Genomic DNA, 16,685 nt, shown 5'->3' on the forward strand with positions numbered 1-16,685 from the left:
AGCTTTCATTGCTGCTGAAACCCAGCGAATGGAAACAGAACAGTGGGAACACAAAATGAGCACGTGTAACTGACCAAGAGTGATCAGAGATTGAAACTAAGCTTTTCTTGGCCACTAGCTGAAGTTCGAGGCTGACATTTGACTGATTCATCATCTGAGCTGAACTGAGAGCTAGTAAAATTGTCTTCAAGAGACTTCGCTACTGCTCTCATAAAAATAAAACTATAGTAGAAGCAGCAGAATGGTGTGAATGGCGCCAAAGACCTCTTTATTTCGAATAATTTTTTAAATGTCGCACTGTGCCAGAAAGAGCAAAAGAATAAAATAAATAAACAAGCTGCACACAAACAGAAACTATGGTTGTCACAATAGCCCCACTGCTGTATAGTGCAGTGGTTAAGATGCTAGATTACTGTGCCGGAGTACCCATGTCCGAACCCGATCGCTGGCGGCTGCTTTCGATGCAAACGAAGTGGCACCCGTGTGCTGTGTGATGTCAGCGCGCGTTAAAGATCCCTAGGTGGTCAAAATTACTCTATAGACCTCCACTACGGCACCCATTTCTGTCTTTCCACTTTGACTCCCTCCTGTCTTCCCTTACGGCACAGTTCAGGTGCCCACAGAAACAAGTGACAGATTCTGTGCCTTTCCATTCCTGTGAACTAGTTACTATAATTACTTTTGTCATACTATCTGCCTAAGTGGGGCTACATGTTCCAAACACGAAAATGTACGTCTGCCAGTGTGTGAGAACCATCATTCATATATGAACGATTGGCTTAAAGCGGTCCTGAAAGGTATAAGCCCTAATCCCTTACCTTGTGCCGGTATTATCTCACACATAATCATCAGCATACAACCATAATCTACCACATTGTGCCCAAGACCGCCCAACATGGGTATAAAGCTCTGTTTTAACCAAGCTGTATGAATGTGGAGTAGCATGTCTGATACTAGATTCAAGGGTCTCGGAGGGTTCTATTCCACCTCACCCTCTCACCTCAAAGGAGCTGCCTGAGTTAGCAGCTCCAGATAGCGTCGTCCTCTCTTTTCTCTATCCTTTGTCTCTTTTGCGCTTTTCCACAATATTGCCGCGTGCCTCTCTGAAAAGAGGACAAAGAAGAACAGAGGACAAAGAGGACGAAACTGAGTGTAGCGCGTGGAACTGTTCCGATCAGTGATCGCTGCCTTGTACTCGTTACATTTTCTGGTGGAGCAGCCGGGTACGATTTCCCTTTTTGCTGAGTGCAACCCCTCAAGGGCAACCGAGAGCCACCACGGATTTGACACCGGTCCATCGCAGTTGCAGCCGCCGCCTTCGAGGTCAGTCGCCAGAGTTCGGGCCTCTTTCCTGCACGCCTGTGGCCAACATGCATAGGTCCAACCCGAACATTGCTTCTAACGGAGAGTCTTCACCCCAGTTCGTCGTCCTCTAGTCTCGAACGCCACCGTCCTTCCATGGCGAGCTTTATGAGGACGCTGAAGACTGGCTGGACCAATTCGAACGGGTCGCCAATTACAACGGCTGGGATGAGCAAAGGAAGCTCTATAATGTCTACTTTGCTCTCGAAGATTCAGCGCGGACGTGGTTCGTGAACCACGAAACGACACTATCAACATGGGACTTCTTTCGTCGCCAGCTGTTGGCGACCTACACCGCCAACGACCGAAGAGAGCGTGCGGAGTCGGCGCTGAAATCTCGTATCCAAGCCCCAAACGAGAGCATTGGAATGTTCTACGAGGACATGATCCGCCTTTTTAGGCGTTCTGATCCAAATATGTCAGAGGAGACGAAAGTGCGCCACCTAATGCGCGGGGTGAAGCAAGAACTATTTGCTGGGCTTGTGCGCAATCCACCTGGCACGGCATCAGAGTTTCTAGCGGAGGCCACCACGATAGAACAAACACTTCGACACAGGGCTCAGCACTATAACCGTAACGTGTCCGCCATGTCACCGGTCGTCTACGGTTCCGGCATCAACGGTTCTGATGATGCCTTAAGGGAGCTGATTCGATCTGTGGTCAGGGAAGAGCTGAGACATATTCAGCTACAGGGTCTAACATCGTCGTCGAGGCTTCCATCACTCGCGCAGGTCGTTCGCGAAGAAGTGAGGCAAGCCGTCGTCCCGGAACCGTCTGTGCCTGGTGTGCAGCCACCGCCACCGAGTGTGCCAACGTACGCGGCCGTGCTTCAGCAGCATAACCTCTGTGATCCTCCAAGAGGGAACCCCACTGTGCCGCATCCAAACCAGCACCACTGTGGGTACGGCTCTCCCAGAGCCAGAGTGAACCCCCCTACTCTTGATCCAAGCCCACGCCATCCTCCTCTTCTAGCGGAAGCACGATTCCGAAGGACTGACGTCTGGCGTACCCCTGACAATCAGCCCCTTTGTTACCACTGTGGTGAGGCCGGTCACATGTTAAGGTTCTGTCCGTACCGCCGCGCCGGACTTCGTGGCTTTCATCCGCGTGCACGATGTCCTCGGAGTGGTGAACGACCACCCGAAATCGAGGAGTACCTGTCGACGCATATATTACAATCTTGAAATCGGGACAAGGTTTGGGGCCATTTATTCAGCGCGCACTTTTCTGGAAACTTACAATTGAGGGCGTAGCGTTCAACATTATTGTTCAGCCAGTTCCTCCGTTTTCACTGGAAATAATATTCAAGTGGGTACCACCACCTAAACATACTAGCTAACACAAACTGTTGCAAAAGAAACAACACAAGACAGCCAGTTCATCGACACGCCCGCAGGTTCAGGCAATTTTTTTTTCGTTTGATTATGAAGTCGCGTGATGCACAGAAGGCACGCAAGCTTATTTTACAAGCGAAGAACTTTTCTCGAAAAAGGTTTATGTGCAAGCGTGATTTTTTCTACTGTCAGATTGATGTTGCCTGTCCAGTTGGTCAGCAGTGGTCGCATTAGTTTGGTTAGGTCCTTAGTGTGACTGCGGTCTTCTCTCTCGCAAATCAACTCCGGAAATTGCACAAAATAGGGAAGAAGGGATGAAACTAACAAGTTCCATAGCTTGCTGCTTCTTCTGACCTCCGGGCACTTCATCACCTTGCTAACAAAGGTGCATGGTGATTTTCAGATACCTTAGGCGTCCGTCATCAAGAATTATAAGTCGAGGGTTTTGCCGGAATCACAAGGCACAAAGTTAATAAATGGATGGGGACTAATAAAATAAAATTATTGACACCCTAAAGTATGCACTAGAAGTTATTTAAACTTTGGTAATATATAAATAATGAAAACACGGGCAGGCACTGAAAACAGAATAAATAAAAATGTTTCGTGAGATTCTGTAAAACTATTCATACTTTCTCTTCAAATGGACGTGCAAGGTAACCAGCCAAGAATGCAATCGGTGCTAACTCTATCTCAGCTGCTGGTTCACACCACACATGAATGAATCCAAGCTGACTCGAACACTCTCTCGCAGCAAACGTGATATGGCAGTTGGCAAGGTACGACTTTCATAATCACGAATTCCAAGTTTTATAGCTGCCTATTGTTGATAGGTGCATTTGCAGACCAATGCTTGCAAGATGCCAACCAGCACAAAGCATGGCAAAATGTGTATAATACATCAGTCGATATATTTTTTTTTTCGCTAGTGGCACCTTCAGTATTTTCTCCGAAGTGAAAACTGCAGCCCTGCGTCAACTTTGTCGTTTCCGCCTTTGAATTGCCTTAGGCTGCTAAAAAGCGATACTATAGACCCTCTTTCAGAGCCTGCTTTAGGGCGTATCGGAAGCTGAAAATAAGATTCGGTTAAATGCAATGCATGCAGTAAGGCACACAGAAGACATTGTTGTAAGATACTTGATGGGATCAAGAAGGGATTTGCGCCACTGTGGATCTGATTGTCATGATTGTTGCTTCGTACGTTTGCTGGGTTAGCCTTTGCTTTGACGTGCCTCTTTGGACCTGAATGTCTTCGATATGGCAAAGTCCAACTCTAACCAAGATAGCCGCTCGTCACCTAACAAATAGAGCGGCTCCTCGTGGTGTCTCCATGGCTTCACTTATGTGATGTTGGGCAAGGCATACTATTTTGATATCATCGTCATAAAAGTGATCGTGGCGCAGCTATCTTGAAACACACATGCTTCAGGATGACACGCGGGGTTGTCCAGGAGGAAATGAAATGTGGCTATAACAAGTGGGGAAAATAAAGCTATTGACCTGCGCACATTAATTTTTTCAAGGTTGTTTGGCTCAACATGACCCCGCGTGAGTAACTTAACTTGTAATGTGGGCAGTTCGGGAACACGGAGGGGACAGCTGAAGGAAGCAGGATCTTCAGTTTTATGTTCTTCCTGTAATCGTCATCTGTGAAGTGTAGTGAGTACACCAGTGACTTGTCACTCGGCTCCCACCGGCTTCCTTTTCCATCCTAGCCCTCCCGAGATATTTTTTTCAGCCATGCTGCTCGACGTTGTGAATCGCACGGGAACTCATGGTAACCGATCTTTTCTTGCTTTCGTGGTGCACAGCGGCACACAGCAGTTGCCTGGCATGGTGCTGCATACGCTTAGGACGCTGTTATGCTGAGTAGTCAAAACGATAACACGCGCCAACCCAGCCAGCGCGCTCCTTCCGCGTCGTCTGCTCGTCCGTGCCGGCTGCGTCTTGTCCTGGAGTGGTGGCGCCCCCGCGGAGAATGACGGCGGAAACTGTAACTTCTCCCAATACGCGCTTCCCCAGCCATTGAGGCGCGACGCGACGGGCCGCACCAAGTGCGCCTCCAAGAGCGGCCGTGCTTCCTGCACCTCGCACGTACACCTCATACCAACTTAGATTTGGCTACATATGGCTACCGTGTTGTTGCTACAACCACATCTGGGGATCTCGGATCCGTCCGGCTTTCCCGACGGATCCCAAGGCCCATATCGGAGAAAAATGCGTTGGGTCCGTCGGAAGAACCCTACCGATCGGGTCCGTCCGCCGTACCTCTGAAAAATATTTCCCGGATCTGTCCGTCGTATCCCGAAGAAAAACGCACCGGGTCCGTCGGACGTACCTTTAAGACCATTGATCGGGTCCGTCAGACGTACCTTTAGCCACAGCCTTCATCAAAATGGTACCTGCGTCTAGAAAATTCAGTCTCAAAATGTTCCTGCGCGGCTTGTGCACACAAGGAGTTAATTAGCCTCTCGTTCTTCTCCGTCACTTTCTTGGTATAATTAATTGAGAAGAAGAATTCTGAGAAAATTTTCAAAGATCAAAGAAGCGGACCAACATGGCTGTTGCCAATTTCTTCTGGGCAACTCAGTGTTGAATTCTCAGTGCTGATTGAATCAGTATCTCAAGTACTTCGAGAACCTTTGTGTGTAGTAGGTGTACGGCAGCTTTTTCAAAAAAAAAAAAGAAAACACTTGTCCAACAGGACAACAAGATCTGGTTTCGGATAATGCAGTCCACTAGAATATTGTTCTCGTAGAAGAGTGTACTTACATATGGGGCTGCTTCTTTCGCTAGTTTCAAGAAGAATAGCGCAAGCGTCACACCCGAAGTGGATTAACTTAACAATATATTAACCGATGTAAGCTAAACCGGAATATGTGACAGTGGGAAATGGATGGCAGGATATGCCATCACTTCCTTCAATTCCTCGCTTACTGATTGCGGCATAGCAGAAATGACTTTTTTTTTTTGGCATCGACGCAAGGTGTCTTGATTTCACTCTCAGCTGAAACGTCCGTCTTGACAATGTATATAGTCATGTGCCGCTAGCTGTTACGGCCCTCGCATCTAGCATGTCGTTCCCTTCCGCACATTAGCCTTACTGTCCCGAAGAGAGCTTCAATGGGTCGCTATATATACTGCTTGAAATGTTCCTTCAATGAGAATGTCCTTCTTTAACGCTTTAGAAGTTTCTTGCATACTTTCGATATAGCAGGTGAACTCATAGTAAGTCACTGCAATCACCTTCACCATTTATTGGCCTCCTTTTACCACTTCCAGCACAAGTGGTGTCATGAATATCACACCATTTTTTGTTGTTTTCATAATAAGATTAATATCATGTAAAAATTTTATTAAAACAATGTTTATTTGCAAAATTGAAATAATGCTTATAATGTACACATTGGCCAATATATGAATGGTAGTAACATTTAAAACTCAACCCTACAACGTTTACTTTGACTGTTACACTAATCTTTTATATCATGCAAGCATTCTGCAATTTACATTACATTTTTATGAAATTATTTTCATCTTCGGTGCTACATGAATGGTTTCGCATCTAGCGCTGAAAGACTGTTTTGCTGTTGCAGACGAGTTGTTGTCATGTTAGCCTTCAAGAAGCTTCACTGCCCATTCAGTTTTTTTTTTTTGATATTCTGATTCTTGTACAGGCTTGGGGAAAATTTGGACTAAAATGGACAAAAGTAGCTACCATATGCCACAATGTATGTCATATGCTTGTCGAACGTTTGCTGAGCGATAGTGTAAATATAATAAAGACTCCGTTCACATGTGTAGTAAATGACGACATGCCGCTGCAGCATCTACCTTCTGTGTCCTTTCATTTCGGGGCTGTACTCACCACGAAACCCGCGAGCGACAGCGCGAAACCAGGCAAAAGCCCCCCGCCGCCGCTGAAGCAGACGCGGAGCGAACAGTGAGCAGGTCGCACTCCTTGCGGCAGCGGAGAGTTAACTCAAGGAGAAAAGTTCCCATTGTTCCCGCGGCGATTGAGAAGGCCGTACGAAAGAGCGCGCGCTCTCACTCGAGACTGGCCGTGCAAGTATATTCTAGGCTACAGTGTACTAGAATATTCTAGTACACTGTATCTAGGCACAGTCACGGCCGGTCTCGGGGCCTTCTCAATCGCCGCGGGAACAATGGGAACTTTTCTCCTTGAGTTGCGCTCTCCGCCACCGCGAGGGGCGCGACCTGCTCACTGTTCGCTCCGCGTCTGCTTCAGCGGCGGCGGGTGGCTTTTGCCTGGTTTCGCGCTGTCGCTCGCGAGTTTCGTGGTGGGTTCAGCCCCGAAATTAAAGAACACAGAAGGTAGATGCTGCAGCGGCATGTCGTCTACGTACTACACACGCGAACGGATATAAAAAACACTGTCGTTCAGCAAACGTTCGACAAGCATGGCATACATTGCGGCATGGTAGCTACTTTTGTCCATTTTAATCCGAATTTTTCCCAAGCCTGTACAAGAATAGGAACAAAAAAGAAAACTGAATGAGAAGTAATCACATATCGAAGCTTCTTCAAGGCTAACATGACAGCAACTCGTCTGCTACAGCAAAAAAGTCTTCAGCGCTAGATTCGAAACTATTGTAACACCGAAGATGAAAATAATTTCATAAAAATGTAATGTAAATTGCAAAATGCTTGCATGATATAAAGTATTAGTATAACAGTCAAAGTAAACATTGTAGGGTTGAGTTTTAAATGTTATTACAATTCATATATTAGTCAATGTGTGGTATATTATAAACATTATTTTAATTTTGCAAATAAACATTCTTTTAATGAAATTTTTACATAATATTATGCTTGTTATGAAAGCAATAAAAAATTGTTTGATATTCATGACACCACTTGTGCTCGAAGTGGTAAAAAGAGGCCAAGAAATGATGAAGGTGATACTCGATGCAGTGACTTACAAATTAGTTCACCTACTATATATCGAAAGTATGCACTTCTAAAGCGTTAAAGAAGGACACTCTCACTGAAGACTCATTTCAAGCCCTGTATAGCGACCCATTGAGGCTCTCTTCGGGCAAGTAAGGTTAATGTGCGGAAGGTAATGACATATGCTAGATGCGAGGGCCGTAACAGCTATCGGCACATGACTACATTGCCAAGACGGACGTTTCATCTGAGAGAAAAATCAAGGCACTCAAGGAAGTGATGGCATCTCCTACCATCCCATTTCTCACTGTCAAATATTCCGGTTTACCTTACGCCGCTGGATATATCGTTTAGTTAATCAACAATTCGGGTGTGACGCTAGCGCTATTCCTCTTGAAACTAGCGAAAGAAGCAGACCCATGTAGTACGCTCTTCTACGAGGACAATATTCTAGGACTGCATTATCCGAAATTAGAGCTTGTTGCTCTATGGGACAAGCTTTTTTTTTTTTTCGAAAAAGCTGCCGTGCACCTACTACACACACAAATGTTTTCGAAGTGCTTAAGATCCTGATTCAGTCAGCATTTCAGAATTCAACACTGAGTTGCCCGAAAGGAATTGACAACATCTATGTTATTAGGCCCGCTTCTTTGATATTTGAAACATTTCTCAGAATTCTTCTTCTTAATTAATTATACCAGGAAAGTGACAGAGATGACCGAGAGGCCAACTATGTGCACAAGCCGTGCAGGAAGATTTTGAGACTGAATTTCCTAGACGCAGGTCGCACTTTGATGAATTGATGAACATATCCCAGACGGCCACTGACGTCCGACGGACAACCGAACTCGGCCGCAACTCGGCGGCCGATTTCGGACGTCCGCCGGAATTCCGGCGTACGTACGAAAGCGGATGGTCGAATCCGTTCGCCCAGCGGACAGCCGCCGTACGTCCGCCACTGGATTTGCTTTTACACAGCTATGATATAGTTTGTAGTCGTTGTGCTCGTCTGAACTGCGTATAAATCAGTAATACCGTCAAGTCTGCATTATATGATGCCAGAGCGAATCGATGCGATAGAAAGCGTTTCCATTAAACAGTTTTTTTATTTTCCGCATGTTTCATCGTTGAATTCTTCCATCAAAAATTTTTGATAAAAAGTTAAATGACCATTAAACATTTTTCTATCATGATGCTTCGGTGAAATTTTAATCAGTGGCTGAATAGACGCAGCAAGCTCAAAAAGAACGAAACCGAACCTATCCTCAAAAAAATCTGAAATGAGCCAATCCAATCCACCTGACAAGTTGAAGTTTAGTAATGGCGCGCGCGGAAGATGGCTTCACGTTTCCGTGTTCTGCATTTTCTGCGCAGTTACGAATACCTACGGCTGTAATGCACTGCTAGCATTGTTTTTGCTGTGGCTTGGTGCGGCTGGCACACTTTGTTCACCCGCCGATTCCAAAGTAAGTATTTCACCGAACTTTTGTTTCTTTAGTGGAACTTTTCGATGCACCGATAGTGGTGAGCTTCTGGGTAAGGAAACAGCTCTGTACAGCAGCCGAACGGTCGAGTGTTTTAGGCGAGACTGACAGGATAGCTCCGCGCCGACTAACTAAAGTGCAGCCTCAATTCTGAGGGCCATCTTTCTCGGCATTACTGGACGCTGCGCCAGTAAGCCGCGCAACTTCTCTGTCTCTGATAAAGGAGTGCCTGCCCGAGCTTTAAATGAGTTAATTTTTTAACCATGCGCAACGTGCTGAGTTGTAAAAACTATACGAGGAAACTTTTGCACTCCTCGAGCCTATCGTGCGACATGCCTACACTTGTGAAAACGTCGCGAGTTTTTTAATGGACAGCCGCTGATCTTTCTCTCTCGAGCTTTACGGCAACTACAGTTTCTAAAAGGAACGGCTGTAGCTACTAAATAACTAAAGGTTTAGTACTCTCCTTCAGCTTTGACAAACCAGGACAGCACCTTGCGCATGTTGGTTATGCATGTGAGACTGAACCGCGCAGAACAACCGGACAAGGAGATGAGAGAAAAAAAAAAGTCAGCACTTGTCTTTTTCTTGACCCGTTGTTCTGCGCTGTTCTGGCACGAATTTGACATACCGCCGCCGCGATACAGTTGGGCTGTGAGCTCTGGTGCCTGCAACGCCTTCTTTTATGCAAAACAGGCATACTGGGAGGCCATGCAAGCCGCGGGCTCAAAAAAAAAAAAAAGAGCTGAGCAAAAGTGAGATAAAAACAAAATTGTTGTTGCTTTGTCCTTACAGATATTTAAAGGCTCCTCAGAACTTCACTGCATAATGCCAAAGCTACACTAGCCATGCAGCACCTTATAGTGCATGATACTGAGCTTATGTCTCACACTGAAAGCTCTTACCATGTTCTTAGATTATCATATTAAAGTAGCTTTAAACCCATGCTTGTTAATACAGTGATAGCCATAAATTGAATCTAGGGCATCATGCTCACATACAAGGCTTCTGATAACCGCTGGTCACATATGTGGGCTATAGCAGAAACCTGTACCTGGTCATCTTACAAGCATTTGTGCAATTGATGCTTTTAATGTGTTGTAAAAGTTTTTGTGTTCTGTTTCTGTATGGGAATGCTTTCCTTATTGAAGGCTAACATTTGGCTTGCTACAGCAAAACCTCTACCTAGTCATCCTAAAAACAGCACCGCAGTTGGTGCTTTTAGTGTGTTGTAAAAGTATTTGTGTTCTGCTTCTGTATGGCAATGCTTTTCTCGTTGAAGACTAGCATGAGGCTTCCGAAAATTTTTCAGATGCCAATTGCTGTAGCCGATTTCGTAGGCCAACAGGAAGCAGCACTTTGAACAATGAAAACTGTCATCCACGGGGGAAAAACAGCAACATCCCTTTGCATTCTCATTTCTTTGGTATGGCTAAAAGTGAGTATTGTATCATTATCTATATTATTAATATTGAATCATGATTGTCAGTGTTGAGGTTGTTTGAGCGTGATGATTTTAAACACACAGGACATCCCTTCGACATTAAGGTTTTAGCTTGTTTACATGTAGGATGTAGAACTGGTTTCAACAAACTTTATGCAGCAAATTCTTTTTACATTGTCCACCATGTTACTTTTTGTCATTGTCCATTGAAGTAAATAACCAGTATTTTACGTTTACACAGTCGTCCACTCTTAGCTTGAATGGGAATATGTGGCATGCAGTTTGCAAAATAGCAATGCATCCGTCACAGCCATGCATCACGGCTAAGTGGCTTGTGCGTAGAGGGACCAGCCGCTCCAGCTTCACGTCATCTGCCTCTTTGCTCCGGTGTGCAGACGTGCATTGAGGCAAAGTGGCTTATGTGTAGAGAAACCAGGAGCTTCTTTGTCACATCTGGCTGTTTGTTACGGTGTGCAGATGCGCATCGAGGCAAAATGGCTGATGTGTAGAGGGACCAGGAGCTGCTGCTTAACGTCCTTCGCCTCTTTACTACAGTGCACATCCATGCATTGATGCTAAGTGGCTTGTGCATGGAGGGCCCAGGAGCTGCAGCTTCACTTCTGCCTCTCCGCTCAGGTACGCAGGTGCGTATTGAGGCAAAATGGCTTATGCATAGAGGGACCAGGAGCTGCTGTGTGGCGTAGTCTGTATATTTGCTATGGTGCGTATCGAAGTACAATGGGGGGGCTCATGTGTAAAGGTACCATGAGCTGCTGCGTCATGTCGTCTGCCTCTTTACTATGGTGCGCAAGCATGCATCAAGGCTTATGCATAGAAGGACCAGGAGCTGTTCTTCACATCTGCTATGATGCGCAGCTGCGTATTGTGGGTGGTGATGGAAAACATTTCCATCAGATACAAATACAGGAGGTTACTCACTAGCTGACCCTGAGGGGGCCTGTCCTGACAAAAACAAGGGGTCCCTAGTCTGGGACCCCAGTGGTGGTAGAGGGACTATAGGCTGGTACTTCACGCTGTCTGCCTCTTCGCTACGGTGTGCAGCTGCGATGGATGCAGTGGCATCTCAAAAAGTGCATGCCGCGCACTCGCATGTTCAGCCTGAGTGGACGACTATGTACCTGCTATAGCTTTGTTATTCATAGAATAAACCTAGGCCAAGTTGGATAAATTATAGCTCACCTCATATGTGGTCAGCAAAGAAAAGCCACTCCAGAAAATCTGATGCATTTACTGTCATAGGATTCTTATTCATATACATGCTACTGACAAGTCAGATTCTTCACCCTCAGAAATGCCAGAAAAATAACCAAGGGTGCGTCTGTCTCTGCAGACTTGAGTCAGATGTGTGTTCCATTGCTGTGGGTGGGACAGGTGTGAATCTTTGATTTTAAGCTTGCAACAAGTATGTTATTGTAGTTTAAAGGCAAAACGGTACTAATAATCGTAGCCCCCCGTGGCCTTTGTCCCCTTTTAATAGTGTTACTAGACACTGAATTATTAGTTTACTCTGCACTGTTTCTGTCTAGTTAATGTGCGGAGATGTACATATATTTATATGACTTGGAGTTGTCGACTTTGCACTTAGAAACGTTGTAGCGTTATCTGATGTGTTGCTTTCATTTCTTTAATGATTTCTGTAAGGGATCGGTGGGTATGCTAAGCACCATTATTAGTCTGCTCTTTTTGGGTCACCTGTTCAATGCCCAGCTGCGGCCGTCTCCCACTTGCCCTCGGACAGGAGGCGGAGAGACGCGCACAGAGAGGCAGCTACAGCAGCTACAGTGCTTAACGGAAACGTAGCCGGAGAGGGAAAGAAGTCCCCTCTTCCAAGGACTTTGCTGTCGCACTCGAAGACGCGGGGACAGGCAGTTTGTTCTCATTGCTGTGTCATGTAGGGGGCTCATTTTTATTTAAGGAGCTTTACGAACAGTATACAACTAAGGGGCCCTTAGTACTAAGCATACTAAGGGGTCCTTAGTATGCTGACTGGACCCATCACCCGGAGGCAGCACAGCTTTGAAACGAGCACCTCTTTTGGAAGAACTGCTTATCGTTCAAAGAAAAAACACTGTCAGGTTGAAGGGTGTAGGGCCCTCTTCCTTGTTGGGGAGCCCATAAAAGTGACAATTATTCAGTGCAGGCGCGCTGAGTGGGGTCTCGTTGAGGATTCCAACCCTGGATGTCAACAATGGTGGGAGATGGCGGTGTTGAAAAAGGGCAAGTGTGTAACAGTGACAGTATGATGCGGAGCGGGAGGATGTGGGTTGGCTCTTCTGATGTGGTCCGCAAGGGTGCTGACTCGGATGCCAATAATTGCAGTAATTGCCCTGTAAAAGGAGCCACCAAGGGTGCAAGCTTTGGGCAATGGTTGCACACGTGGGACACCGTTTTGATGGGTTCTAATTTTTTATTTCTTAGTGGAGAGAGTTCGGCATGTGACCTAGTGAGCCAATCATTTCGAGGTCCATTCTCTAAATTCCGTTTGTTGTGAAACGAATTTGTTGTCCCTTTTGCATTGCTTGTATTAGGGAGAGGGTGAAGAACCTTATGAAAATGGAAAGACATGCCAAAATGTTTGTTAGCCAGTCATGCGTGAGTTCGTTGTCATTGGGGATGAGAAATGTCGGCGGAGTCCCGAAGTTAATGAAACGGCCCCGCGGCCTGGAGAACTCATTCTGAGCTAGATTTTGGTCTCTTTCCTCTTCGGCATAGATCATGGTCATTGTTTCACCTGTTGTAAATACATACATTCATGTATAAAGTTTTCAGTTCATCTTCCTCTCCGTGTGCAAGTTGTTGTGGCCAGATGCAGTAAATTCACTAGTTTCATTTCTATATAACCTGCCTTTCTGAAGATGGTGAGCTCTTTTGTCCAATCCTGTAAGAAAGCAGCAAAGCGCTCCCAAATCTTCCACAAAACTGTGTGATATCTTTAATGCTAACTGCGGCTTGGTGTCACTCAAAACATATAGTTGAGGTAGATTTCTTCCCCCTCCCCTCTTTTTGTTCGTTCAAATGAGGACCAGCGGACACTAACTCTTGCTTTTGTAATGCCCTAGGCCCCGCCTTAAGGCAGTACTCTAATGTCAATACCATTTTTATGGCTATGGCTGTCCAACAGCACTAATGTCTTTTATACACTTCTTTTACTAATCTCTTACCCAAGTGGTGGCTTATACGGCGGGGGCGAAAGTCTCTGGACAGTATGTCTGGATATTTTGGACTAGAATCGCGATGTAAACGAATTGTGACCTTATTTCTCTTGCACACATGAAAGAACTAACGTTCAACTTTCACATCGACAGTATGGTCCGAGTTTCCTGGTCGATGTGAAAGTTATGTGCTTTGACTGCAGTTTGTGTAGTCCACACACTTTTATTACATAGGGGCAAATTAGGCGCCTTTACAGGGGCAGTTTCTTTGGCGCCCACTACCTTCCCCATAAAAAAGCTACAGTGTTTTTTGTGAACAGCTGGCTGCATTTATAAAGACTATTATTTTTTTGTAATTTGTTGTGCGTAGTTGAGAAATCCATGACATACATGCACAGCTGATTGCCAGAATTATGCAACCATATTTCAGTAACTAACATCCATGCTGCATGCTGCCGGTAATACATCAGGAGCTTGTGGTTGTCAGCTTTTTGTGTTTTGTGTAACTATAAGCCTTGCTATTGTAATGTCACATATAGCGCTGTGGGTAAACAAATTACTTTTAACTCTTGTAGAAGCATGAACACTGCACAATCACTGCGGCGGGCTATGCTTACACATTGGGCTTTAGCCACATGTCAAATGTCTATCTTTATTCTGCTGCAGCAGCTTGCATGTTATCAGATAAGTTACTTCGTCGCAGCTGCTCTAAGGAGACGCTTTCTAGACGCTTGTAGCCTAGATGTTTATGTCGATATACCCCTGACACGCCCAGGGAATGTCTTCGGTAGGGGATACATGGAAACCAGCGAAATGTGCAGTTTACAGAACAGAAAGGTAACAATTTTAAATGATGTTATTATTGATCACTTCTTTTCAGAGCAGGAACAATTACTTTAGAAATCTGCCTGGTAAACCGCTCAAAATGCAGGTTTCTGCCGCCAATGCGTACCTGTGTAATACTGCAATGCTCTGGCTGTGCTTTATGTTCATATACAGCATCCTTTATGCTTAGTTTCTCTGCATGTGCACTCCATGTCTTGGGCATTGCTGAGGGTGCATAGCAGCAAGCATAACATGCCATGTTTGGTCTGAGTGGCATGTTCAAAGAGACGACATAAAAACATTAAAATACTGAATGCCAGGTTCTGGTCAAATTACGTTTGTATCTTTTGTTATTCTGCATGGGTTTTGCTGCAGTTATATGACCTTTCTATATAGTATGTGACAGTTCTGAATGGAGATGCATGCGTACAGTGCCATCTGGAAAAAGCAATTGAGAGAAACTGGCAGTTGCCCTTGGAGATGTGTAATCAAAGTTCAGCACAGATAACTTGAATTTCATTTTCCCTTCTATTGCAGGAGGAGCCCAACCTGCTCTTTCCATCTTAGGCCTGAAAGACCAGCAACAGCTGATCGAGCAAATGCACAGGATAGTAACTGCTCCTGGAATCCCGGCCTGCGGAGGCCGCCCACAGAGAACTTGATCATCTCCTCGCTAATTCCGAATGTTAGGTTTCAATAAACACCTTTTCCTCCGCCACCTCCCCAAGGGAAGAGCTGTCACGGCCAAGGATAATTAAAAAAAATTATTCAAGTAGATTCTTAATACTCCAGTTGGCCTGCATTTTACCATGCCATTCCTTAACATCGATATTTTTTTAGTGTAGACTATTTATGCATGCAGTTTTTGCAATAAAGCAAAAAAAATGCCTTTTTTACAACCTCGCATGCTGGTATGCCTATGCTCTTAGCATGTTTTCAGGAATGGTGCATTTGTGTAAAGCTCAGCTAGCATATGTGCCTCTTTGATGGAAGTTTTAATTGCACACTACTGTTCGGTGCTTTGTGTGTGAAAGTAAAGCAGACAACAGGAAACTTGAACCTGTTGCATTATCTATTGTCTGCTTTACTCTCACGACAAAGGCATTGAGCACTAGTATGTGACTGAAATTTCCATAGCACATGCTTGCTGAGCTTTACACGAATGTTATTGGCAAGTTTTTACACCAATAGCGGGCCCTGCAAGCATGTTCCGGGAAACGTCCGAATGTCCGCCTCCGGCTGCCCGTCGGACGTCCGTGGGACGCGATCCGGATCCACGAACGATAGTCCGACGGACGTCCGCTGTACGTATATCGAACGTAACCGGACTTCCGTCGGATGTCCGAAGGTCCGAAAACGGACGTCCGTCGGTCGACCGTCGGACGTCTATGGCCGTCTGGGTACGAATCCTCCGGACGTCCCACAGTACGGGTCCCGCGTCATTACCTCTTCCCGTTATCGTTTTCCAAGTCCACGGCCCTCTACATCCCGAACTAGCCGCTCGACGAGCCCCCGCTTCCCGAGGCTTCGGGAAAACTAGGAACAGCGACCTGCGGAGGTGAGGCCGCTGACGAGCGAAGTGCTGAACATCCTCCATCAAGTTTAGTACAAGGTAACGGCTATCAGACGGCGACATGTAACGATGAACCTGAGTGCGCAGTTTCGGACATACCAGTTTCTATCGACGATTGTCTCATTACAGCTTTAGTTGATACGGGGGCGGACTATTCAGTAATGAGCAGTGGGTTAGCCAGGAAATTGAAGAAAGTTTTAACCGAGTGGACTGGGCCTCAGATCCGCACTGCAGGGGGACACCTTATTACCCCGGCTGGAAGATGCGTTGCGAGAGTTGCAATTGACGGATTTGTTTATGTTAGCGACTTTGTTGTACTTACCCACTGTTCGCGAGACGTCATACTCGGCTTGGACTTCTTACAGGCTAATGGTGCGATAATTAATTTACAAGAATCACGAGTGACATTTTCGCCGAGCCAAGCCATTGCGAGATCTAGCGTCGACGGTTCTTCAACGTCCGCCTTACGTATTACAGCTGCTGACGTTACGGTCCCGCCACGGTGCCGCATTATGGTCTTGGTAGAAAGTGACTCACCATGCGACCGAGACGTACTGGCAGAGACTAACGTGGGCTTGC

The 16,685-nt window shown here is 45.8% G+C and overlaps 1 long non-coding RNA gene across 1 annotated transcript; it reads left to right on the top strand.

Moving 5' to 3' along the window:
- The first annotated feature begins 8,950 nt into the window (after window positions 1-8,950).
- Window positions 8,951-15,594, top strand: LOC146180263 (uncharacterized). The gene is made up of 3 exons (XR_014700967.1): window positions 8,951-9,073; window positions 10,404-10,529; window positions 15,071-15,594. It is a non-coding gene; the product is annotated as an uncharacterized LOC146180263 (long non-coding RNA).
- The last annotated feature ends 1,091 nt before the right edge of the window (window positions 15,595-16,685 follow it).

The sequence above is a fragment of the Amblyomma maculatum genome, chromosome 9, assembly GCF_055883805.1.
Source record: "Amblyomma maculatum isolate TAMU_Amacu chromosome 9, ASM5588380v1, whole genome shotgun sequence".
Classification (NCBI taxonomy): Eukaryota; Metazoa; Arthropoda; class Arachnida; order Ixodida; family Ixodidae; genus Amblyomma; species Amblyomma maculatum.